The 25999-nt window shown below is 44.2% G+C and overlaps 1 protein-coding gene across 3 annotated transcripts in view; it reads left to right on the top strand.

Moving 5' to 3' along the window:
• The window catches only part of FCHO1 (FCH and mu domain containing endocytic adaptor 1), a 222127-nt gene that overhangs the window by 33391 nt on the left and 162737 nt on the right, over window positions 1–25999 (top strand). The gene's annotated exons all lie outside the window — the stretch shown is intronic.

Genomic DNA, 25999 nt, shown 5'->3' with positions numbered 1-25999 from the left:
AATGAATCACCGCCTGTTTTTCTGCACGATTCCTCATTCCGTGATCCAACCATGCAAATAAGTTAATTAATATTAAAATGCCATATAAACTACCGTGTTTCCCTGAAAATAAGCCCTACTCCGAAAATAAGCCCTAGCAGGATTTTCGGAGTAGGTCTTAATATAAGCCCTACCCCCAAAATAAGCCCTAGTCCCAGGATTTGCCGGCAGTTTCCCTTCCCTCCCTCCCATCCCTTGTGCAGCAGGACCCTTGAGAGAGCACCCCCTCCCCCCGATCACCCGCCATGCAGCTTAATCCCCATCTTTCCCACACTCGCATCGGAACCCAGCCGTGAGGCCTACTTACCTCCCTAAGCAGCGTCGGGCCGGCAGCATTCTTAACAGGTTGCTTCGGCTTTGTCCACCCGTGAATTCACTCTGCCGTATTACTGATGACGTCATCCCTCATGCAGCACAGTGAATTCATGGACTCGCGATCAGGTTCCGATGGGAGAGAGGGAAGGATGGGGACTCGGCTGCGTGGCAGGTGCTTGGGGGGAGGGAGTGCTCGCTCAAGGGTCCTGCTGCACAAGGGATGGGAGGGAAGGGAAGCTGGGCAAGGGTCCTGCTGCATGAGGGATGGGAAGCTGGGCAAGGGTCTTGCTGCACGAGGGATGGGAGGGGTGGAGGGATGGATGCTGGGCAAGGGTCCTGCTGCACGAGGGATGGGAGGGAGGGGAGGGGAGGAAAGATGTTGCACATGTGGGGGAGAGAAAGGAAAGAGGAAGAATTGGGATGAAGGAGAGGAAGGGAGAGATAATCATGTAAATACCCTGAAAATAAGACCTAGTGCCTTTTTTGGGCCTAAAATTAATATGTCACTGTCTTATTTTCGGGGAAACACGGTAGAGCGATTGATGCTGTAACATGGCTTAGCTGAAGCACTAAGAAAAAGTGATCACTTTTAGCGATCCAAAAAAATGACTGGTCAACAGTCGCTTACATGTCAAAACCCTTTTTTAAAAAAAATGGGCACAGATGCTGTGCAAGTTATACATGCACAATATCTGCCCCATTAGGAAAAAAAAATGCTTCCCTCGCTAATTATGGCCCTCCCCGAACCAACGAATGTGGCACCTGGAAGAACCCCTGCACTTAGTGAAAAATGGCAGGAGGGATGGTCATTCCCTCCGGCCATTTATCCCCTCCTGCGCAAAGAAACCGGCAGGGGGAATGTCCACTTCCTGCTGCCATTCCGAATCCCCCACCAGGAAAGAAAATTGGTTGGAGGTGGCTGGAGGGAGTGAGCATCCCTTCTGCCTTTTTTTCTGGGGGGGGAGGAGTGTAGGGGATGTTTTGGGGGAGTTTGGGGGCGCATGGCACGGGAGTGGGCCTTTGGTGACAGGAGGGAGTGGGCATCTCTCCTGCCGTATCACTGCTGTTTGGGGGAGGAGTCACATTGGCAGGAGGGATTGGACATCCCTCCAATCAATTATTTTTCATGGTAGGGGATTCGGCATGGCAGCGGAAGTGGGCATTCCTCCTGCCATTTTCGTTGATGTGGGGGGGGGGAGCAAATGGCAGGGGGTAATGGCCATCTCTCCGGCTGTTTTACACTAATGCTGGGTGGGGTTTTTTTCCCAGTGCCATGTTCATTGGGGAGGGGGGAATTTTTTTTTTTTTCCTTTTTTAATAGAGCAGAATCTGTGCCCATTAAAAAAAATAAAGGGGAAAATAAAAGGTTTCCTGCCCTGAACAGTTGCGTGGCATAAAGCTACTTTCGGGGCTTTCCCTGCCTCTCAGCTGTTTGGTCTTCCCCTTCCAGCTCTGCGCATGTGTGAGAGTTGCTCTCACAGCGATCATCGGATGGCAGAGTTGGGGATTATGATTAGATCTGCGTGACTAATTTGCATGCAAACTTTTTAGTGCATCAATAGCTTTTTCTCAATTGGTCAAAAATCAGATCTGTTCAGACTCGCATGGTCTTACTGATTCTCTTAGTGCATCTAGCCCTCATTCTCAGTTCTCCAGTACATTACTCACTGTTGAACTTTGCTGTAATCCCATAACCTTCATATGTATGCGGTTTGGGATAGAGATGCTGTAACTGCCTGCCTCCTGTCCTAGGGAAAGTGTCCCCAGTTCACTATGTAGAGAGAAGGCAGATTCACCTTTCTCCAGTCTTGTTCTGTATGGTCTTGGTGAATAGTGATTACGGATCCTGGACAAGCTGGAATACTTGTTGTGCAAGGAGATTAGTTTGTTCATGGATCCATGAAATACCACATTTCTTGTCTTAGTCAAGGGCTGATGTTCTGTATGACTTTTTTTTTTTAGAATGCTTTATATATTTGTGCTTCAGTTCTAATTCCAGCTCTTCTACTGATTTCTGTGATCTGGAAATGCCTTGAAATGCACGATGGGGTTGAGTTGTAGCACCCTGTATACTCTATACATGTGCATCTTCAAGCTTTTTTTCAAAGAGCTTTTTTTTTGGTACACACAATTCAGGAACAGAATTATCTACGTACTCTTGCTACCTGTATTGAAGGAGGTACAATGCAGAGTACACACATCTCAGTATGTGCTTTGACTCCTCTCCAAGCCCTTTATCCTTTTTGTTTCACTTTATCCGTGTGTGTGAAGGGTGGGGGGAACGGCATGGCCAAATTAAAAAAAAAATTATATACACTATAAATATATACTTAATAAAGAAAATTTCCCTTAGATAAATATGATTTACTTTTGGAATTCTGATTGTTGCCCTCTGGGGTTTAATTATCTGAATGCTTGTGCAGATAGTACACTCATGCTTTTTTCTTACTAGATACCAGTGAAGTTTCAGGATGAAAGCAGATTTGTTCTTTTGCCGTGAAAATTACCCCAGGGGATTTACAGTCTTAACATTTTTTATCTGTTCTCAATGGTACATTCTAAATTTTCTGGGTTATTTTACATACATAAAGTAAGGAGTGGAATTGTCCTAATTAGACTGATGACCACAAACTATCATAAAAATATCCTTTTACTCATCCAATGGTTCAAATGACTTTATTCATTCAATAAATCAATGACTCGACATGTACATATTTCGACCAAAAGGCCTACCCGAAACAGTGAAAGTATTCAAGGGAGTAATAGAGGAGAGCCTCAAGGGAGTAATAGAGGAGAGCCTCAACACAGTAAATGTGGATCTGGACCAGATTTACTATCAGATCGACAAACTAAAAAATCCCCTGGCCCGGATGGAATTCACACGAGAGTATTAAAGGAGCTAAAGGTAGAAATTGGAGAACTACTGCAGTCCCTCGCTAACATGTCAATTAGAACTGGAAAGATACCAGAAGACTGGAAGATAGCGAACATCATCCCAATCTTCAAAAAAGGATCAAGAGGAGAACCGGGAAACTATAGACCTGTGAGTCTCACATCGGTCCCTGTGAAGATGGTTGAAGCATTGATTAAGGATAGCATAGTCCAACATCTGGATATCCATGACCTAATGCAGGGGTGTCCAATGTCGGTCCTCGAGGGCCGCAATCCAGTCGGGTTTTCAGGATTTCCCCAATGAATATGCATGAGATCTGTGTGCATGCACTGCTTTCAATGCATATTCATTGGGGAAATCCTGAAAACCCGACTGGATTGCGGCCCTCGAGGACCGACATTGGACACCCCTGACCTAATGAGAGCTAGTCAACATGACTTCAGGAAGGGGAAGTCATGTTTGATGAATTTACTTCAGTTTTTCAAGACTGAACAAACACGTTGATAACGGAGAACCGGTGGATATAATATCCTTGGACTTCCAGAAGGCGTTCGACAAAGTTAAACATGAGAGACTTCTCAGAAAACTACAAAGTCATGGAATAGAATTGGACATACTAAGATGGATAGGAAAATGGCTGGAAGACAGAAAACAGGGGGTGAGCGTAAATGGGAAGTTCTCGGACTGGGAGTGCCTCAGGGTTCGGTTCTTGGGCCAATCTTATTCAGTATTTTTATAAATGACCTGGAAGAAGAAACGACTAGTGAAATCATCAAGTTTGCTGATGACACAAAGCTGTGTCGGGCAATCAGGTCACAGACAGACAGCGAGGAACTCCAGAGAAATGGGCAGAGAAGTGGCAAATGAAGTTTAATGTAGAAAAATGCAAAGTGATGCACCTGGGCAGGAAAAACAAGGAGCACTAGTATACCTTGTTTGCTGTAACTTTGGGCAAAAGCGAACAAGAAAAGGACCTGGGGGTAATGATAAGACAGGACCCTGAAGCTGTCGGCTTAGTATGCAGCGGCGGCAAAAAAAAGCAAACAGGATGTTGGGCATGACAAAGAAGGGTATCATGAGTAGATCTGAGGATGTCATAATGCCGCTTTACAAAGCGATGGTAAGATCACACTTGGAATACTGTGTCTAACATTGGTCTCCCTACCTAAAGAAGGATATAATACTACTGGAGAGGGTGCAGAGGTGAGCGACGAAGCTTGTAAAAGGTATGAAGAACTTGAGCTACAAAAATCGCCTCAGAAAACTAGGATTATTCACTCTTGAGAAGAGGAGACTGCGAAGGGATCTGATAGAGACTTTTAAAATACTGAAAGGATTCGACAAAATAGAGTAGGAAACAACTTTATTCACATTGTCAAAGGTGACTCGGACAAGAGGTCATGGACTGAAGCTGTGGGGGGACAGGGCCAGGACAAATGTCAGAAAGTTCTGCTTCACACAGCGAGTAGTGAACGCCTGAAACGCTCTCCCGGAAGAGGTTGTGGAGGAAACCACCATTCAAGGATTTAAGGGCAAGTTGGATGCACATCTTCTTGAAAAACACATTGAGGATACGAGTAACTAAGGTATTCGCCAGGGTAGGCCTGGCTGGGCCTCCGCGTGTGCGGATCGCCGGACTAGATGGACCCAAGGTCTGATCCGGTGCAGGCATTTCTTATGTTCTCAAGTTCTTATATGTGTAAATAGATTAAAAACATACAAGTGCATCAGATCACAAGTCAAAACACATGAATATAAATAAGCATAAAATCATACTAACATAACCATAACACTTTGAAAATCAGAAAGCCTTAACACATAAAAACAAAACATAAAATCAACATTTCAAATAACTATATATTTACAAGGAGTTACATACATAAAATGTTAAGTCTATACAATATAAAAAAATAAAACAGACATCTTCAGTCTAGCATAAAATCAATATATCTCATGTACATGCAGAACTGACATTGTAAATAAATATCTAATATCCAAAAGACAATGTTATCACAATGACAGCATTCATAAGATGAAATAATAAAACCATATCATCGAAAGATTACCGTATTTTTCGCTCCTGACCATAAGACGCACCCTAGGTTTAGAGGCAGAAAACAAGAAAAAAAAACCATTCTGAACCAAATTCTTCCTGCCAGGCTCTGTACCCTGTTCCCCCCCTCTGGTGGTCTAGCGGTAGGCCGGGACAGGGCACAGAGCAGGTAGGCCTAGTGACAGGCAGGCAGGTAGACAGGCCTAGTGGCTTAGTGACAGGCAGGCAGGCCCCATACCCCCCAAATACCCTCCCAGTACCTTAAATCATACCCCCATGTGCCCTAGTACCTTAAATCATTCCCCATCCCCCCCCCACTACTTTAAATCATCTCCCCATACAACCACATGCCCCCATTACCTTAAATCATCCCCATCCCCCACATTGCCCCGTACCTTAAATCATCCCCCATACAACCATCTGCCCCCCCAGTACCTTAAATCATCCCCCCAAACCCCCACATGTCCCCCAGTACCTTAAATCATTCTCCCATACCCCCATGTACCTTAAATCATCCCCACGTGCTCCCAGTACCTTAAATCATCCCATAAAACCATGTGCCTCCCCAGTACCAGTACCTTTTTTTTAATCATCACCCCGTACCTTTAATCATACCCCCTCGGTACCTTTTTAAAATCCTCCCTCCTTAGACGGCTCTCATCTTTCCCAGCCAGCGGCGCACAGGCCAGAAGTGCAGAGATCAGGAGCAAGCCCTCCACGCTCCCGCCTGGACCCACACAGATCTCCGAATGGCTGCAGTCAATTTTTGTGAGTCCCGCAAGAGCTGACTGCAGCCATTCGGAGATCAGGGCAGGCCCAGGCGGGAGCGTGGAGGGCTTGCTCCTGATATCTACACTTCTGGCCTGTGGCACCGCTGGCCAGGAAATATGTTGGACCACCAGGTATGATGGCAGCAAGCAGGCAGGCGGGTGGGTTTTAAAGATGCAATGGTGGTGGGGTTTTTTAAATATGCGGCGGCGGGGAGGGGGTTAAAATATGCAGCGGTGGGGAGGGTGGTTTAAAAGATGCAGCGGTGGTAGCGGGCTTAAATTTGTATTTTTGCATCATAATGCAAAAAGTTTTTTAAATGTACCACTGTGTCGTAAAGTGCCGGCAGAACATGAATAATGTCTAAATGTAGAATCTTAATAAAAATAAAATTGAAAATGATGAAAGGACCACATTCAACAAAGTTTACTTAAATAATTGAAAGAACAGGTATAACGGTCCAACGTCATAAAGCAAATAATAAATACGGCTGCGTCGTAAAAAGTATTATAGTGCAGGTGCAAACTAACTGGTGCGATAATTTTTTAAAGGCACACTTTAAAATAAATAGTTTTACTTAAACAATATGGATACAAAACAATATGAAAGCAAAAACACTGAGCAGGGCTCCGGCGAACGTTAGATTGAAAATGTGTTTGCTACATTTGCCTCATTCAAACAATACTCACAGAACCACTTTCTCTACTAACAATTAAACAAACACATTTAGGGATCACTAAGACAGGATAAGGATAACGTATTGATCTTCTGTCATTTTGTCATCCTTTCAGGTTAAACTGTTCTTATGCAGGTTGTATGGATGTAACTCATGCTTATACCAGATTTGTAATTACAATTACCTGCCTACTTCCATGCATAAAGTGTTGCTTCATCTGTAGAAATGGTTCTCTCTATTCTTCTTGTGTCTCAGGCCCAGATTCTCAAAAGTTTAACACCGTCGCTAAACTGTTTTCTGGCAGTTTAGTGATGGTTTATCAAAAGGGATTAGCTCCCTTTTTAGCGAGGATTCTAGCAGTCTCCGACACTGACATGCAAATGGGCTCTTCAACATTGAAATGAGCCCTCCGGTGGATTCTTAAAAAAATGCCAAGCCATTTTAAAAAAGTGTCACAGATTACATTACTACATTACATTAGTGACTTCTATTCCGCCTATACCTTGCAGTTCAAGGCGGATTACAAAAGAGCTGACTAGACATTTCCAATGAAGATACAATATTTATTAATTTATTTTTTTGGTTACAAAAGAGGTGAGAAAGCTAGACAAATTCCGAAAGAACTTGCAATTGGATAGTAAGATGACTGTACATTTCTAGGTAATATAACAAATAGGTTACAGTTAGGTTACAAATAAGATTACATTACATTTCAGGGATCTGTATTCTTAGTTAGTTTTTTTGAGGAGGAAGAGATTACCTAAGTGGAGGCTTTGGGAGGGAAATTTACCTGGGAGGAAGGGGAAGAGGGGGGGGGATTAAGATATCTGGATAAATTTTTTGAAAAGCAGGGTTTTGAGTTCTTTTCAAAATGTTTTGAGGTTGCCCGTTGCCGTCAGCAGGTTGGAGATGGAGTGGTTAAGTTTTGCTGCTTGCGTCACAAGAAGATTGTCAAGCATCTTCTTGCGCTGAGTGCCCTTGAGCGGAGGGAAGGCAAAAGGGGTCAGGGTTCTTCTTTGTCTTGTGGTGAGGATCTGATTTAAGCGGTTGTTTAGGTAGGAGGGGGCAGAGCCGTTTAATGCTTTGAATAATAGACAGTAGAATTTGAATTGAATTCGTGATTGTATTGGTAGCCAGTGAGAGTCTAGGAAGGCAGTGGTGATGTGATCATATTTTCTCAGAGAGTAGATCAGTCTGAGGGCGGAGTTTTGTATAGTCTGAAGTTGTTTTATCATGTTGGCAGGACAAGGTAGATAGAGGGAATTGCAATAGTCCAGTAGACCTAAGACTAGGGATTGGACAATTAGCCAGAATTTCATTGGGTCGAAGAATTTTCTTATTTTATGTAGATTTCTCATAATTAGAAAAGCTTTCTGGGATGTCTTATTGATTTGCAGCATCTGTCTATCGTTACTCCTAGGAGTTTGAGTTCGGGTTGTATTGGGTATTTGGTGTTCTTAATTTTCAGGTTTGTAATGGTGGGAGTTTGGGCCTTTTCGAGCAGAAGGAATTTTGTTTTATCTGAGTTTAGTTTCAGTTTGTGGTCTTCCATCCATTTTTCCACTGCATCTAGGGTTGTTTCCAGCTTTACTGTTGAGGTGAGCTCTGGTGGGTTAAAGGGGAGGAGTATGGTGATATCATCTGCGTAGCTGAAATATGTAACATTTAAGATGTCTAAAGTGGTTCCAAGGGAGGAGATAAAGAGGTTGAAAAGCAGAGGTGATAGAGGTGATCCTTGTGGAACTCCGCAGGGATTGGACCATGGTTCTGATTTGATATCATTGGACTTTACTCTGTAGGTTCTTGATTTGAGGAATCCTTGGAACCAATTGTAGACCTTGCCTGAAATCCCAATGGTGTCAAGTATCTGTAGCAGTATGGAGTGGTTGACCAGGTCAAATGCTGCAGAGAGATCAAATTGAATTATCAGCATCTTATTGCCTTTGCTAATGTGCTGTCGGGCTGTGTCTAGTAGGGTTACTAGTAATGTTTCTGTGCTGTGGTTGGTTCGAAATCCTGATTATGAGGGGTGAAGTAGGTTATGGTCTTCCAGGTAGTTGGTGAGGTATTGTGCAACTAGACCTTCTATTATTTTAACATATATTGGTATTGAAGCGATGGGTCTGTAGTTGGAGGGGTTATCTATTGGGCCTTTGTGATCTTTCATGATTGGGGTGATTATGATCTCTCCAAGGTCCTGTGGGAATTTTCCTTCCGTTAATGTGGATTGTGTCCATAGCATGAGGCTGGCTCTGAACGTGGTGGAGGTGTTTAATAACAGGTAGGTGGGACAGTTATTTAGGTCGCATGAAGCTTGGCTGTATTTCTTGTAGAGTCGATTCATATCCAACCAATGTAATACTGGAAAGTTGGTCCAACTTCTGTCTGCTGCGATTGCTTCTCCTATTGAAGGGTTTGTTGTTATCTCGTTGAGGTTGGTGTGAGCATTGTTGAATGAGGTTCTGATTTTGGTGATCTTGTTTTTGAAATGGTCTGCAAGTTGGATGGCTGTCGGTGGGTGGCTTCCTTGAGTAGCTAGGAAAGGTTTGGTATCAGTGAGGTTCTTTACTAGATTGAATAGTTTTTTTGTGTCTAGAGTTTCCGTGCCTACCATTTTGGAGTAGTAGGCTTTCCGTTTTTCTTTGAGTTTGTTCTTGTGTTGTTTGATTTGACTTCTCCATGCTATTTCAGTGTTCTCCCCAGAAATTTTTTCCAGCCGGGTGGCATGAAAAAGTAGCTGGGTGGGGTGGGCGAGACGGGGAAATTTGGTGGTGGGGAAAATTAAGGGCTCCTTTTACAAAGATGCGTTAGCGCCTTAATGCGCGGAATAGCATGCACTAAATTGCTGCGCATGTAGCCGATACCGCCTCCTCTTAAGCATTCGCTAATCCGGTGTGTGCACTAAACACTAGCGCACCTTTGTAAAAGGAGCCCTAAATGTGTACTATTTTTATTAATTATTATTTTCCAATGCTCACTATGACTTCCTTTTTTTAAGGTTTGACACTTGTGCCAGAATATTTTTACTAAATTTAAGAAGTATCCAATTCTAGAAGTGAATAATTAGATATTCGCCCTCTTTCAAATGGTATAGAGGTTTAAAAAAGGGAAAGGCGTTAATGAAGTCATTAGGTTCAAACTAGCCATTTATTTCTGCATGAATTTAAACAACTAAAAAAAAAAGATAAATATAGCTCATCCGGTCATACAAGAAACGTCTCTACAGCAGCTCCTAATAATATTTTGATCACTAGGTTCCTTCCTGAGGTCTCACTGAGGATATGAAATAGATGCAATCCCCACTTCCAAACCTCTTCCACATAATTTATGGAGAGGTGTTACTGAGCCTTGAAGGAGACCTGTTTGATCGCACAACAGCAAAATAAAGAAGTAGCAGATAAAAATCAAAGTGAGAGCTAGGCAAAACAGTTTAGGTAAAAATGCATGTAATAATTAGCAATGTATTAAAAATATTTTATTTTTATTTGCTTATAATGTCATTTGAAAGCTGTTTGATGTTAATACAGCTTTAATTTAATTCATTATAGTGTGTGTGTGTGTGGGGGGGGGGGGACAACACCTACATCAACAGTAAAGTTAGCATAGGGTCATTAAATCCAGTGGCGTACCTAGTATATACGACAGCCAGTGCTGATCATTTTTTAATAACCCCCTCCTCTATATAAAAAAGATATTTTTAGTAATAATCCATGAGTTACACAAGGGTGCACCTAGGAAAAGGCAGCATCTTAAACACTGCAGTGAGCACTAGAATAGAGAATGACACGGTGGCGGTTACCCGCGGCTAGCCGCGTTTAGCCGCAGGTAACCCGCCAAAATGGGGAATAAAAAATAGTGGCCTCTGCGGGGACCACTGGAGAGGGTGGAGCGGTGAATAGACTTGTCCCCGCAGTGAGGCAATCGAGGATCGCGCAGTCCCCACCCGGCCATCTCCCTCCCTCCACCTCACCTTTGAATTGAAGAGCACTGTTCCTCAACCGCCGGTCCAAGCGAAAAAAAACCAAAACAAACCCTCTTCTTTTTCCCCTGCTCTCAGTTACAGCCGACAGGAAGTCTTTCGAACGTCAATTCTGACGTCGGAGAGGACGTTCTCGGCCAGCCAATCGCTGCCTGGCTGGCCCAGAACGTCCTCTCCGACTTCAGAATTGAGTTGGAAAGAAGACTTCTGGCTTTTTGTCAGCTGCAGCATGGCGGTAAGAGAAGGAGAAAAGGAGAGAGGCTTTTTTTTTTTTAGCGGCAGGGAGGCAGCAGGCTGGCTTTGGCTAGGGAGGGAGAAAGGTAGACAGGCAGGCAGGCTTTGGGGGTGGGGGTGGGACAAAGTGTGGAAGGCAGTGAGAGGGACATGGGAAGGAGGCACTAGGGGCACTAAGGACATGGGAAGGAGGCATTGGGGGCACTAAGGACATGGGAAGGAGGCACTGGGGGCACTAAAGACAGAAAGGGGCACTAAGGACATGGGAAGGAGGCACTGGGGGCACTAAAGACAGGAAGGGGCACTAAGGACATTGGAAGGAGGCACTGGGGCACTAAAGACATGGGAAGGAGGCATTGGGGGCACTAAAGACAGGAAGGGGCACTAAGGACATGGGAAGGAGGTACTGGGGCACTAAAGACATGGGAAGGAGGCACTGGGGACACTAAAGACAGGAAGGGGCACTAAGGACATGGGAAAGAGGCACTGGGGGCACTAAAGACATGGGAAGGAGGCACTGGGGGCACTAAAGACAGGAAGGGGCACTAAAGATATGGGAAGGAGGCACTGGGGGCACTAAAGACAGGAAGGGGCACTAAGGAAGCATTGGGGCACTAAAGACATGGGAAAGAGGCACCGGGGGCACTAAGGACATAGGAAGGAAAGAGGGAGGGAATAGAAAGGGACAATTCTTGGGCCTGAGTGCAGAATGAAAGAAAGGATACACAGACAGAAGGAAACGCAACCAGAGACTCATGAAATCAATCACCAGACAGCAAAGGTAGGAAAAATTATTTTATTTTCAATTTAGTGATCAAAATGTGTCAGTTTTGAGAATTTATAACTGCTGTCTATATTTTGCACTATATTTGTCTATTTTTCTATAGTTACTGAGGTGACTGAGCTTGCGGAGATGGGGCGGAAACAGGGTTTTAAAATTTTAGTCCTAGTAGTTTGCCGGTCCACAAAATAATTCTTTTATTTCTGTCATTCCACAGGTGTAAAAAGGTTGAAAAACACTGATGTAGAGTATGCCGGCTTTCTTTTTCGCTCAGCCGCAGGCGCGGCTGCTCGAGTTGATCAATCTTCTCCTCTCTTGCAACTTCCTGTTTCCGGTTGCGTCATAGGAGAATATTGAACAAATGAGCAGCTGCGCGTGTGGCTGGGCGAAAAAGAAAGCCGGCATACTCTACAATACATCTAAGGTGAGATGGAGGGAGGGAGATGGCGGAACGCTGCAATCGTTCGGGTGTCTGCTGTTTTTGTATCACTGCCTGCCTGCGCTCACGTTCCAGATCCTCCTGCATTTTTAGTGTGCACAATTGACCTGATTTGAGATATATGGGAACACGTCATTGCAAGGGAGGACAAGTCAATTGATTTATTTTATGTTCTGTTTTTACTACAGGGCAGAGGCACTGAAACAGATTCTCAGTGCAGTAGTAGTAGGGGCAGGACTCTCTTCTGTCATCATGGTGTTTCGCAGTACTGAGGCTTATATGGATGCTGTGGGGACGGTGACGGGGCGGTGAATGGGATGGCAATGGCGGTGATGGGGCGGTGCAGAGGATGGTGGGCCGGGGACGGTGCAGTGACGGGGACAGATTTTTTCCCCGTGTCATTCTCTACACTAGAAGACAAACACATGCATTGTAAAACTAAACAAGCCAGATCCTGCACAGTCAATTGATCCTGTACAGTCATTGCTAACAGAAAGCCATTTCCTTTTCATACACAGAGAACAGCGATACATCCTCGCCCAATATGGAATAATCACAAACTAAAAATAGAAATATGTAGACAAAAATTAAACTGAAACGCCAAGAAATCAGACTCTGCATACAATGCGACACCACAGAAACAGTAACACGTACCCTAATACTGTGCAAAATATAAAGACAGTAGATGTAAATTTGAAAAAACTGCTACATAACAATCACCACTTTACAAATTAACAAACATAAATAAAACAGGGAAGAGAGAAATAAGAAAATACCATTTTATTGGACTAATCCATTTTTCAATTAGTAGTAATTAGCTTTCAGAGGCCAAATCTTTCTTCAAGACGGTACGGTATACTGCTGTTATGATATCCTATCCTGAGGAAAGGGGTTTAGTCCCCAAAAAACTGCCTTATTTCCATTTCCTATTGATAAACTTTAATCAATACAGTTACAATACTACTTGATTATAAGTAAAGCACCAACAAAATTTTTTTTACACCTTTTGTCATTTCTGCTTTAATCATCTTCTCTTCACTCTCTTCTTTCTATTCAGCGTTTGTCCTTGCTCCCTTCCATGCAACATCTGTCATCTCTCTTTGCCCCTTCCACCCAGCCTCTGCCCTCTCTCTCCCCCCCTTGCATCCACTGTCCACCCTCTCTGCCCTTTCCATCCAGTGTCCGCCCTCTCTCTGTTCCATATGGCATCTTCTCTCTTTCTATGTCCCTTCAATAAACTATATCCTTTGCCCTTTCTCTCCTTTGTACTCTGTGCCTTTGTACTCCTGTGCCCTTTCTCTCCATTTCAGCTTCACCCCCTCTACATGTTTTTTGTCTCCACCACTTCCCCTATGCTCTGGCACCTCTATCCCCTTATCTCCTCCCATGCCCTGGCATCTCTCTCCTCTCCTTCCATCTCCCCCTTCCACTCCATTATCTGGCATCTCTTCTCCTTCCTTTCTCTCCTTCCTTCCTTTCACCTGGTCTGGCATCTGTCTCCTCCCCCTCCCCCCATATGCCCTGACATCTCTCCCCCCTCCATGGTCTGGTAGCTCCTTTCCTTTCCCTCCCTCCTATGGTCTTGGCATCTCTTTCCTCTCCTCTTCCTTCCCTGGTCTTCCTTCTCCCCTTTCTCTCTCCCCAATTGGGTGCAGCAGCAGCACTTCTCTTCCTCTCCCCCCCTCCCCAATTGGGTGCTGCAGCATTTCTCTTCCCATCCCTCCCCTCATGCCCTGGAATCTCTCTCCTCTCCTATGTCTGCCTCTGCTTCCTTGCTCTGGCACCTTTCTTTCCTTTCCCTCTGGTCTGACATTTGTCTCCTTAGTTTCCCTTCCCTCCCCTCCCCCATGCCCTGGCATCTTTCTCCTCTCCCCCACCCCCTCCATTATCTTGCATCTCCACTCCTTCCTTTCTCTCCCTCCTTCCTTCCTTTTCCCTGGTCTGGCATCTGTCTCCTTCTCCCCCCTATAGTCTGGTATCTCCTTTCCTTTCCCTCCCTCCTATGGTCTTGGCATCTGTTTCCTCTCCTCTCCTTTCCCTGGTCTTCCTCCCCCCCCATTGGGTGCAGCAGCAGCATTTCTCTCCCCCCCCTAATTGGGTGCAGCAGTAACAGCATTTCTCTCCCTCCCCCATCACTCCCCCCCCCGCCTCGGTCGGCAGATTCGCTACAGGCTAAGGCAGGAGATAGGTCAGCGACGGAGGTAAGCTTACAACTTGGAGCTCTTCCTTGCTTCGGGCCTTCCTCGCTGCCGGGTCCTGCCTTCACGGAAACAGAAAGTCGGCAGGACCCGGCAGCGAGGAAGGCCCGAAGCAAGCAAGAACACCAAGTTATAAGCTTTCTTCCCTGCCCTATCTCCCACCTTAGCCTGTAGCGAATCTATTTCTCGGACCTACTTCATTTCTCTTAGGTACCTTCTCCCTCCGTTAGCCAGCAGCAGTTACTGAAGCACGCAGCTACGAGCTTCCGCCTCTCCTCTTTCAGATTGGTTTCGCTTTGTGCAGGAGATGAGGAGAACCAATGTCCGTCTTGTGCGATAAGCTGCAGAACAAAAGTAAACATGACGTCGGGGATCTTCCTGTTTGTGCACTGGGTCATAATGAGCCTGCAGCCCCTGCCTCCAACTGCGACTGTAAAAATCGACCAGCAGTAGGAAATTTGTTAAAAAAAGTAAAGCTGAAAAATTCTTTCCTGGCGCTTAAAAAAAAAAAAAAAAAAAAGTCATGCGGAGGCGACTTTGCAGCTAAGATGACAGCTGGACGCTCACCTAATCTAGCCGGGCAGGGCGCCCGGCTGAAAGGCGCTAGGGAGAACACTGTATTTTAGTATGTTCTAGATTCTTTTTTTCCATTCTCTTTCTAGTTGTCTGCAGAGCTTTTTTAATTGGAGAAGTTCAGTGTCGAACCATTTGTCTGACGGTCTGCAGATTCTGAATTTTGATTTTTCAGGAGCTGGCTCATTCAGGATGGTTTCACTTAAGGATCACCATTGGGATATGAATTCGTTGGGGGCTATATTAGTGATTGCGGGGTCTACTTTTTTTTTGGGGGGGGTTGTTTGTTATTGCGTTGAGCCCAGTTGATGTTAAAGGTGTATTTGTAGTGGTCTGACCAGAGGGAGGGATGCCAGACTCTGTTTGAGATGTGGATTTCAGGATTGTGGGGGTGTTGGGACATGTATGCAGCGACATCTAGTTGGCCTTTTTCGTGTGTGGGTTGGGGATTGAGGATCTGGTAGTTCAGTGCTTTGAGGTATGAAGGTGTATTTTCTACTTGTTTGGAGGTGTGGTCTTCTAGGTGGAGATTTATGTCTCCAAGAAGTAGGTTATGAGGTGATGTTAGGGAGTTCTGCTAAATGAATTCTTCGAGAGCTTGTTTGTTGGCATTCTATTTTCCTGGTGTTATGTAACAAAGAATGCAGGTCAGAGTTCCTATGAGTGAATCGTCGGATAATTGGCAGGCTAGGAGATCCAATTTGGGGGTGGAATGTTTGTCTAGAGCAGTGGTCTCAAACTCAAACCCTTTGCGGGGCCACATTTTGGATTTGTAGGTACTTGGAGGGCCGCAGAAAAAATAGTTAATGCCTTATTAAAGAAATGACAATTTTGCATGAGGTAAAACTCTTTATAGTTTATAAAACTTTCCTTTAACAGTTAAAAGGAAAGATATATAAACTATAAAGAGTTTTACCTCATGCAAAATTGTCATTTCTTTAATAAGACATTAACTATTTTTTCTGCGGCCCTCCAAGTACTCTATTTTTTTCTGCAGCACTCACATTTAAAGTTTAATATCTTTTCTTTCTCAAAACTGGCACATTTCAATCACTAAATTGAAAATAAAATCATTTTCCTACCTTTGGTAATTTCATTAGTCTCTGGTTGCACTTTATTCTTCTGACTGTGCATCCAATACTTCTTCCCTTCTTTCAGCCTCCTGTATGCTTCCTCTCTTCCAGACCTCATTCCCTCCCCCAACTTTTTCTTTCTTTCTCTGTCTGTCTTTCTCTGATTCCGTGCCCCATATTTTGCTTTGTTTCTGGTTCCCTGTCCCCCCTCCTTCTTTCTTCCTTCCTCCGTGCCCCATTTTTTGCTTTTTTTTCTGGCTCCCTGTCCCCACCCCACCTTCTTTCTTTCTTTCTTCCTTCCTTCCTGCCCTCCCCCATGCCACCGCCGCCGCGGAATAGGCTGCTGCCGCTATCGGGAACAGGCCATCTCCCTGCTTCTCTTCTGCATGGGGCCGACCAACTCTCGCTGCCCGATGTCAATTCTAACATTGGAAAGGACGTTCCGGGCAGCCAGGCAGCGATTGGCTAGCCAGAACGTCCTCTCGACGTCAGAATTGACGTCGGGCCGCCAGAGTTGGTCGGCCCTGCAGGGAAGAGAACAGTGGACCGCCCCCCCCCCCCCCCCCCCCTTGGTATGCCACTGGAGCAGCAGAGTGTCTGGCCGGCTCGTTCGTTCAAAGCCACGGGGGGCGGCTCCTTGCGAGATCCGCGCCTGCGTCTGAAGCCTCTCTGATGTTGTGACATCAGAGAGGCTTCCGATGCAGGAGTGGATAGCACAAGGAGCCGCCAACCCGCGGCTTTGAGCGAACGAGCCGGCTGCTGCTCCAAAAGGAAGAGAATGATGGCCTCCAGACCGGGGGCCGCAAATAAAACCTGGAGAGCCACATGCGGCCCGTGGGCCGCGTGTTTGAGACCGCTGGTCTAGAGTCTTTATGTTGATGTTGTTTTTGAGTATGATGGCTAGACTTCCTCCTCGCTTTTTTTCTCGGCAGACCAATTCTAGAAACCAAACCCCTGTGTTGTGATGCAGCGGGAGAGATGCCCATCTCTCGGCTGCATTGCAACACCCCTTCTCTGCAGCAGCAACAGCGGCGGCAAACACGAATGGTGGCGACCCCTGCCTTACAGTGGGAGAGATGCTCACAATCTCCCGCTGCACAAATCCCTGCCGCTACCTGACCCGACTCCCCCTGCAGTGGGGGAGATGCCCATTCTATCCCGCTGGCAACTAAACCACCATCCCCCACAACCCCCGGCCTTACCGCAAATTTGAAGAGCTGGAGGAACGCGGATCCACTCCTCCCAGCTGCCTGCACCGTTGAAATGCACCCGTTGAGATGCACCCGGGAGGGGCCTGATGCTCTGATTGGCCCAGGTTGTATAAACGATGAGCACATGCAAATTAGGAAATCTTCACTGCTGTCCACCAACCTCATTTGCATGTGCGATTTTTAAAGAATATCTTGGGTTTTTAAATTCGGTATCTAAATGGCTGTATTAGCAGACCATCACTTTTTAATGCAGGTTTTTGAAAATCCTGGCCTCAAGTTTTTTTTTTTGGTTTTTTTTATAGGATAAAGATGGTATTACTCCTATTCTGATTGCTTGGGGGTCTGCAGCTGTATCTAAATCCCTGCTTCAAAAGAGGACTGTAGCTTGCTCTTCACTAGGAGTCCAGTGTTGGCACGATGTTGGGAGCGCAACAATTCCTGTCAGGGCTTAGTGTTCTTAGGGGTAAGGAGACTGAGGTTGGAAGGGAACACAGTTGTCTGCAGAGCATCATCTCTCGAGGCTTCATGGGTGTGTTTTTATATAAGCTACAGCAAAATGGATTTTTAACCACCAGGGGACATGTTTCTATTTTAAAATGGAATTATTTCAGAATTATAGCTGAGAACATTTGGAGGATAGAATTTTGAGTTCTGAAAGTGATTTTGTTTGCTTTATTTCTTTCTGCACGTCATGAAATAAAAAATTAGCTTTCACAAGAAACTAAAATAGGGACCCATTTTTAGCAATAAATGCTGAGATGAATGCATGGGTATTTTTGTTTTGTGTGCTAGCAGTGAAAGTATTTTTACTTTGTCCTTTTGAGCACAGCACACTTGCCATGCTTTCTGAAGGAGTTAGTGTGGGAGTTAACAGCAGTATCTTTGTAACCATCTGCTGTGTTTGATGCATGGAACCATTGTGGGGAGGTGTCTTTCCACACCCACTTGAGTGCTCCCTAATGCTTTCACTCCCATAACTCTTCTTCCTCCCGGTTAGAAAAACTTGTAACAGTCTAGAGTGCTAGCTATGTATCTAGAGGTGGTTTGCCCTAGGAGTGGCTGCAGCAAGGCTTGTAGGACTCAGACCAGTGCAAATTCAGAGATACTTTGGGCTAGATTCACTAAGGCCATGGATTGGATCCAATCCGTGAACAATCTGATCCTTGGCCGGGGGGGGCTGATTCACGAAGCGCCCTCATGCAAATGAGGGCGATCGGAATCACGCCCCCAACCGACTGCACAGATCGCTCTCCAGTGATCCTGACGCATTCGCAGACCATCTGTAGATAGTCTGCGCATATGTTGGCCCTCTGTGCCCAGCAGCAGGAAACAAAACTTTTTTAAACTTTAGGAAACACTTTTTTTGCAAACCCTACTTTTTTGCGAGAACCATGGTTTTAACCCGCTTTATATCTGCAGGATAAAACCTCGGGCTTGCACTGCGGGTCAGGGCAGAGAGCAAGAGAATCGCGGCAGAGAGCAGTAGATTCGGGGCAGAGCAGGGCAGCAGGAGAATCACAGCAGTGAGCAGGGCAGCAAGAGAGCAGGAGAATCGGGGCAGAGAGCAGGAGATGCAGTTGGAAAGGATGTGAGTGACTGGTCCCCAGCAGTCACTTGTTTCTTGATCGGCCAGTCCAGTCGGTGTTCCAGTTTTGGTTTGCTTTGCATGCTGTTTCCCCTCATTTGCATGCGCATATTGGATCGGATCGGATGATGATCAGCCACGAAGTTAGTGAATCGGGTTGGAGGAAAATCGGGTCGCAAACCAATCGGCACATGATTGGTTTGCTTAGAGAATCTAGCCCTAAGTCACACACATTAGACATGTGACACATTTATGTGCTCCCCCACCCCCTTCTCAAGCTCACACGTCAAAGTGCTCTTCCCTCCAGCATTGGCCCCTTGCCTTTACAGTAAGGCATTCCTCACTCCCTTCACCTTCTCAAGGGTCCTTTAAAAACTGGCTTTCAATCACTGGCACTGGCAGAAGCAGCAGTAGTGTTAAAAACAGTCTGCATATTGCCAGTCCGCAGGGCTTTTCTTTTGCCTATCCTGCATCTCCCTCCAGAAACAGGAAGTAGAATCAAAGGGGGTGGGAATGGCAGAGGGAAGGTCATGTGGACTGGTCACAAGCAGCCTATTTTTAGTGCTGGTGCTGGAAATTAAGAGCAAGTTTTTAAAAGAACTCCTGGGAAGGGGGAGGGAAAGAGATGCTGAACTGAGGAGAGGGGTGAAAGAAGTGAGATATGAGATCCCTAGTGTGGAGTGAGGGGGTAGGAGGAGAAGAAAATGATTTCAAGATCTGTAGAGGGAAAGATATTAGGGCCACAGCTTGATGGCAGGAGAAAGGTGGTGAGAAAGGCTCGGCATGAAGAGAGATAGAGACATGAGTGATGTTGGATAGGTGGGATAAGGGGAGGGACACAGACTGGGACCAAAAGGATTAGAAAAATAACATGACCAGACTTATGTAGAAAAAAGAATTTTACATTTTATTTATTGATTAGAATGTCAGTTTCTTGGAGTGTACATCTGCAAGAACTGATTTTGGACATGGCTGCAGCCTGTAAAAAAAATTTCCAGCTTTGGGGTGGGCCACCTTTGGCATTTCTGCATCCCATGCTCAATGCTGTGACATGGCAGGGGCTGTCAACATCTAGGGTTTCCTTTGCCATGCTCTGAGGCTAGGGATGATTAGCTATACTACTTGGTGGTACTTGTGTGAAATAAGCCTTCCTGGGATGCAGCTCAGATCCCTTTCTTCTTTTGGACCCTTCCAAGCTCAGCCCAAGATTCAGAGCAGAAAGCTCAGATTTCTTTGGCGAAAGACAAGGACTTAGCCAGCACAAGCTGGAGCTTGACCTGGAGATGAGGGAGAACGGAACCATTGATTTCAGTAATTCATAGTAATCTGATGCCCTGCTAATTCTATTGACCTTAACGAGTTCCTGTGCTAATTGTCATCCAGTCTTCCTGAGTGACAATGAGGTTTTCCAGTGCAACTTGGTTTTATAATTTAATTTTGTGTTTCATTACATTTTTTTCCAGTGGCTTCCGAGGTAGGGAGGGGTTGATGAGATTTGTATGTTCCCAGCATGACCTTCTAACAGTCTGTTCCCAGCTAGCATTATCATGCATTCCTACTGACAAATTCAGTATTTATTTTTAAAAAGGTTATACTCTGTCCAAGTTAGATTGTAAGCTCTTCCAAGCAGGGACCGTAAATAAATATAAAAATGTACAGCGCTGCATACGCTTTTTAGCGCTATATAAGTGATGATTAATAGTAGTCTATCTAAGTAATGTCCTAGATCAGTGGTCCCAAACTCAAACCCTTTGCAGGGCCACATTTTGGATTTGTAGGTACTTGGAGGGCCTCAGAAAAAAAATAGTTAATGCCTTATTAAAGAAATGACAATTTTGCAGGAGGTAAAACTCTTTATAGTTTATAAATCTTTCCTATTGGCTAAGTCTTAATAATAATACTGTATTGTCATTTATAGCTAAAGAGACATATGATCAAGAAACTGTTTTATTTTACTTTTGTGATTATGATAAACATACCGAGGACGTCAAAATAGTGCCTGGCGGGCATGTGGCCCTTGGGCTGAGTTTGAGACCACTGTCCTAGATGGAGTAAATTTGCAAATGAACAAAATTAAAACATAAATCAACAAACAATAACCTAACAAGAAGCACATATAAAAAAAATAATCGTACATAAAGCTCATTTACGGTAATAGATAAATATATAGAGGTTGTGGTAAGAGCGGATAGCGTAGCTGGTTTTAAGAAAAGTTTGGACAATTTCCTGGAGGAAAAGTGCATAGTCTGTTATTGAGAAAGACATGAGAGAAGCCACTGCTTGCCTTGGATCAGTAGCATGGAATATTGCTACTCCTTGGGTTTTGGCCAGGTATTAGTGACCTGGATTGGCCACCGTGCGAACGGGCTACTGAACTTGATGGACCATTAGTCTGACCCAGTAAGGCTATTCTTATGTTCTTAAAACAGCTCCTCCCCAGAGAAAAAAAAACCCTCAAAACCCATTTAAGGTACAACTCCCCGCCCCCAAATCCAACCCAGCTATACCCAAGAAATATCAAAGGTCTGCATATACAACAACACACTAAAGACTTTCTATGAAGTTTAGTGTATTTAGTGGCAGTTTTATTACAAATGGAATGGTGTTCCAAAGTAAAAGGCAAATGAACAAGTCTTCACCAACCTTGCTAATGTTACTGAAGGAGCTCAAATAGAATAGGTAAGTAGCTTTACAAAAGATTGACATTTAACAGGTAATATATGGAAAATAGGGAAATGCATCTTTTAATTGTACATGCTGTTGAATTGGAAGCCAATGCAAGGCCTAATTGCAGAGAATGAAGCAGTCACCTTTGACTTGTCCAAAAATCATTTTTCCCCTGCTGGTCATTTTTCCCAGTAGGTTTTGCCGCTGCTTTTAATTTCAGACTATTCTTTATTGCCTCACATTTTGCTTTCCCTGGCTGGTGCAATGATTTTGTTCTTAGTCGCACATCAGGGTACCTTCTGGAAAGAGGCTAATAGGAATCCTAAGTCTACTCACTAAGTATCTTCTGAATCTGCATTTTGGTCAGCCCAAGGGAGCCTAAGGTGCAGCCAAGATACACCAGACTCAAAAGTTCTGGATGTCAAACGTTGACATAGTGAAGTGGAGAAATATCTGAAAGAGGTGCTGGCAGGATGGGAAGAAACAAGGGAAGTGTGTATGTGGGAGGGGGAACAGGCTAAATCAAATCAAAAGGGGCTATAAAAAGGGTAATGGATCTTTTTTATAAGGGAAGTAATTTGGCTTGCGTTTCCTCTTGCTTATTTGGTTCACCAATAAATGACTAAAAATCAAGATAACATAGTAAAAGTTCACAACATATAGAATGTCACAAAATGAAGGAACATAAACAAGACTACCACAAAAAAAAGCTAAAAGTCAAAAGAAATCAGGATGGCAAGAGCATGGACAGAAGTAAAAATGGCTGAAAATAAGGAGGTGACATGACATTTTCTTATGGACAAAGGAGAGAGCTAGAGGTTGAAATTAAGAGATTTAAAGATGCTGAGGGCTGATGTATGGAAAGTGATAAGAGACTAGCAGAAATACTTGGTGAATACTCCTATTTTGGTGTTCAGGGAAGAAAAACCTGGAGAAGGTTCACAGATTGACAGATACACATTGGAATGTTGTAGATAGTGTTTATGAAAAGTTTAAAAAAACTGGTAGTGGACAATGAGATAGAGGGAGCTCAGAGAGGTATTGGTAGGTCCTCTAGTCTAAAAGATGTTTAGTAGATTTTTGGAATTGGTGGATGTTCTGTGAGAGTAACAGGGTCTCTATTCATAAGGCAGTAACAGAACAGGTGGAAAACTTCAGGCTGTTAAGTAAACTTGATGTTGGGAAAAGTAATGGAAATGCTGATGGAGAGGATAGTGAACTTTTTGCAATTCAGTGGGATACAAGATTCAAGGCAGCATGGTTTCACCAAAGGTAGATCATACCAAACAAATCTGGTTAAATTCTTTGGGTGATAAAAGAAAAGATTGAGGGTACACATTAGATGTGGTCTACTTAGATTTCAGCAAAGCCTTTGACTGTTCCTTGTAGAAGGAAGATTAGTGAATAAATATAAATTGAGCAGCTTGAGGATGGGATTCAAAGTGGATCAGAAATTGGTTGATGGACATGTGAAAGAGAGTGGTTGGAAATAGGAATTTGCTTGTAAGAAAGAAATGTAAGTAATGGAGTGCCTTAGAGATCTGTCCTGGGCCAAATCCTTTCAATATTTTGTTAAGAGGTTAGCAGGAAAAGTATGCCTGTTTGAGGATGGCACACAGATTGGCAAGTGTAGACATCTCAGAAGGAGTGGAATGCATAAGACATGATCAACAGAAATTTAGAAGCATAGGCAAATGCTTGGCAGTTAAGCTTTAATGTGAAGAAATGTAGTGTACTTGGGGTGCAGAAATCCAAAGGACCTCTATGAGATGGATGAGACTGCAGTGCACAGACCAGGAAAGGGACCTCAGGATGATAGTGTCTGAGGCTCTCTAGATGGCAAACAATGTGATCAAGCAGTGTCCAAGGCAAGAAGGATATTTGGTTGCACAGTGAGAAGCGGAACCAGCAGAAAGGAGGTGACATTGCCCCTGTATAAGTTGTTGTTGAGACCATATGTAGAGTACTGTTCAGTTTTGGATGCTGCATCTTGCTAAGATTTTTCAAACTATTGTTTAAATTTATATCATGCTTTATGAAGCAGCTTATAATACTTTTAAAAGACACAAGGGGAATCTCAGAATGCTTCTTGTCTGCTTGTTGGTTCCTGCAGTTCAATGTGGCAGCACTCGTCACTGACTCACCCAAATGTGCCCTCTATTCTATTCTAATCTCTTTTTTTCTTCTTTATATTCTTCACACTGTTTCTAATTCTAATTTTTCATACAGTGTCTGTGCTCTTTAATAAATAAATAAACATGCTAATATCTTTAAAGTCATTTCCAAAATCTCAATTAATTGAATTTTTATCTCTTCCATATGTTTTATTAGTCATTTCATTCATTTCAATAATTTATCATTCTTTCTGATTCATTTTCAAGTAATATACTAAACATTTCTTATCCCCTAGATAACTTAGCTTTGTTAGTGCAATGTCACTGTTACACTACGCCCCACTAACGCGTTTCGTATCTTCCTCAGGACGGGGGAAGTGCCTTAACTACAACAAAGCAAACACAGCAACATAAGAGTTATTGGGAGGGGAATGTCAATGAATAATTATCGGTATTATATCATTCCCTTCAAGTACTCACCAACTACATTTCATTCATTCGCTTTCTCACGCTGCGTACAATATGTCATCTAAATATGGCCGCGGCATTCAGTTACTGCATGATTTACACCCCCTGATGACATCATCCATAGGATACCCAATCATACACTACTCTTCAGACAGAGTCTTCAAAGAACTTATCCAATCATCACAATCCACATACCAGACCAGTTCTTCAAAGAATTTTATCAATCATCACAATCCACACCACAGGCAAGTTCTTCAAAGAACTTTATCAATCACCACAATCCACAGACCAAACCTACCATGTCCACCTATATTTATTCAGCTAAAGTTAGCCAATCACTGGTTTCATTCAATCCTAAAGGCTGCATGGTTTGTAATTCATGCATCCAGCGGAGCTCTTTTAAATTTAGCGTCCGCATGAGGTTACCTCCTTCCCACCCTACCTCCACCATGTCTAACACCCACCATTTCAGATCTTTCATTGAATGTTTAAATAGCTTCCAATGGCGTACTAGAGGGGCAGTCTCATTCTGGGTATGGACCCGTGACTTATGCTCTGTTAATCTCACTTTTACAGGGCGAATAGTCCGCCCCACATACAATTTAGGACAGGGACATTGGATGATATATATTACATGAGATGATCCACATGTTGTCACATGTTTTGCTCTATATAGTTTGCCTGTCTCTGGATGGGTCCAACTCTCCCCTTCCATGGTATAGGGGCACCATTGACAGTTATTACATGCCCTGTGATAACCTGGCTGGGGCGTCCCTCTTTCTTTTCTATTTAGGAATTCTCCCAAATTTCTAGCTCTTCTATACGCACAAATAGGAGCCTCACCTATCGCGGGGTTGATCAATTGGACTACATGCCAATGATTACATATTATGTGGTTAATTCTGGTGGCAAGGAGGGAGTGAGGTTGTACAAATATCAACTGTTGGTCCTCCTCTTGCTCTTGTTGATATTGTAACAACAAAGAACGCTGTGCAAACTTGGCTCTTAAGTATGCATGATGGACCACTGCTTCATTAACCGAGCTTGATGTTTAAACTCAGGCAATGAACAACAAATCCGACGAAGCCGTAAAAATTGACTGATGGGTAAACTCTCCTTAAGTTTATGAGGGTGGAAGCTATGATACCTCAATAGGCTATTACGATCTGTCGTTTTACGGAAAATGGTAGTAATGAATTGATTTTGAGATTTAATTATTTTAATATCTAAAAATGCAATTTCTTTCTTTTCTTTTTTTTTGTTTGAAATAATTTTTATTAAGCAGAAAAGCATTATACAGCCAAGACAAAACATTTCAATACAAGCAGGACTGGGATTGGGCATGAACATCAAGTCAAAACAGATTACGCCAGGCCCTGAGAAGGGCCGAACACTCCAGTAGAAAAGTCACCCCTTCCCAGACCGCATAGTCAGAGGGCACATGAACACGCCATCTGGGCAGTACAAGCCAACCTTTTAGGGAACAGAACCCCAGAAAAGAAAAAAAAAAAAAAAAAAAAACCCCAAAATCCAGCCAGCGCAGACACACCACAACTACCATACATCAAACGCACCCCAATCACTCCGACACACACATACACAGACCTACCCACACCCATCAGGCGAGTAAGCAGATAGGGAACTAACCCCCCCCCCCATCCCCCCAGTCCAGTGAGAATACTGTGGCAAGCCCATAGCCATTCACAGAGAGCCAATTTCCAATATAGTGGCATCCCATAGAGAGCGATACAAGCGCCGGGACGCTGACGAAGGGTCCGGGTGGACGCGGAGCTCCCATCGAGCCACCTCGAGCAGGGACCGCTTCCACACTAGCACCTCGGGCTCAGTTACATCCATCCAGAGGTGGAGCACCCCACGTTTGGCCACCAATAGGGCGGTATATAGAAAACGCCAGTGCTCCAGACTGAGGCCC

Source organism: Geotrypetes seraphini, chromosome 8, assembly GCF_902459505.1.
Source record: "Geotrypetes seraphini chromosome 8, aGeoSer1.1, whole genome shotgun sequence".
NCBI lineage: Eukaryota > Metazoa > Chordata > Amphibia > Gymnophiona > Dermophiidae > Geotrypetes > Geotrypetes seraphini.
The sequence above is the reverse complement of the archived record's forward strand: the minus strand, read 5'-3'. Positions and strand labels throughout refer to the sequence as shown.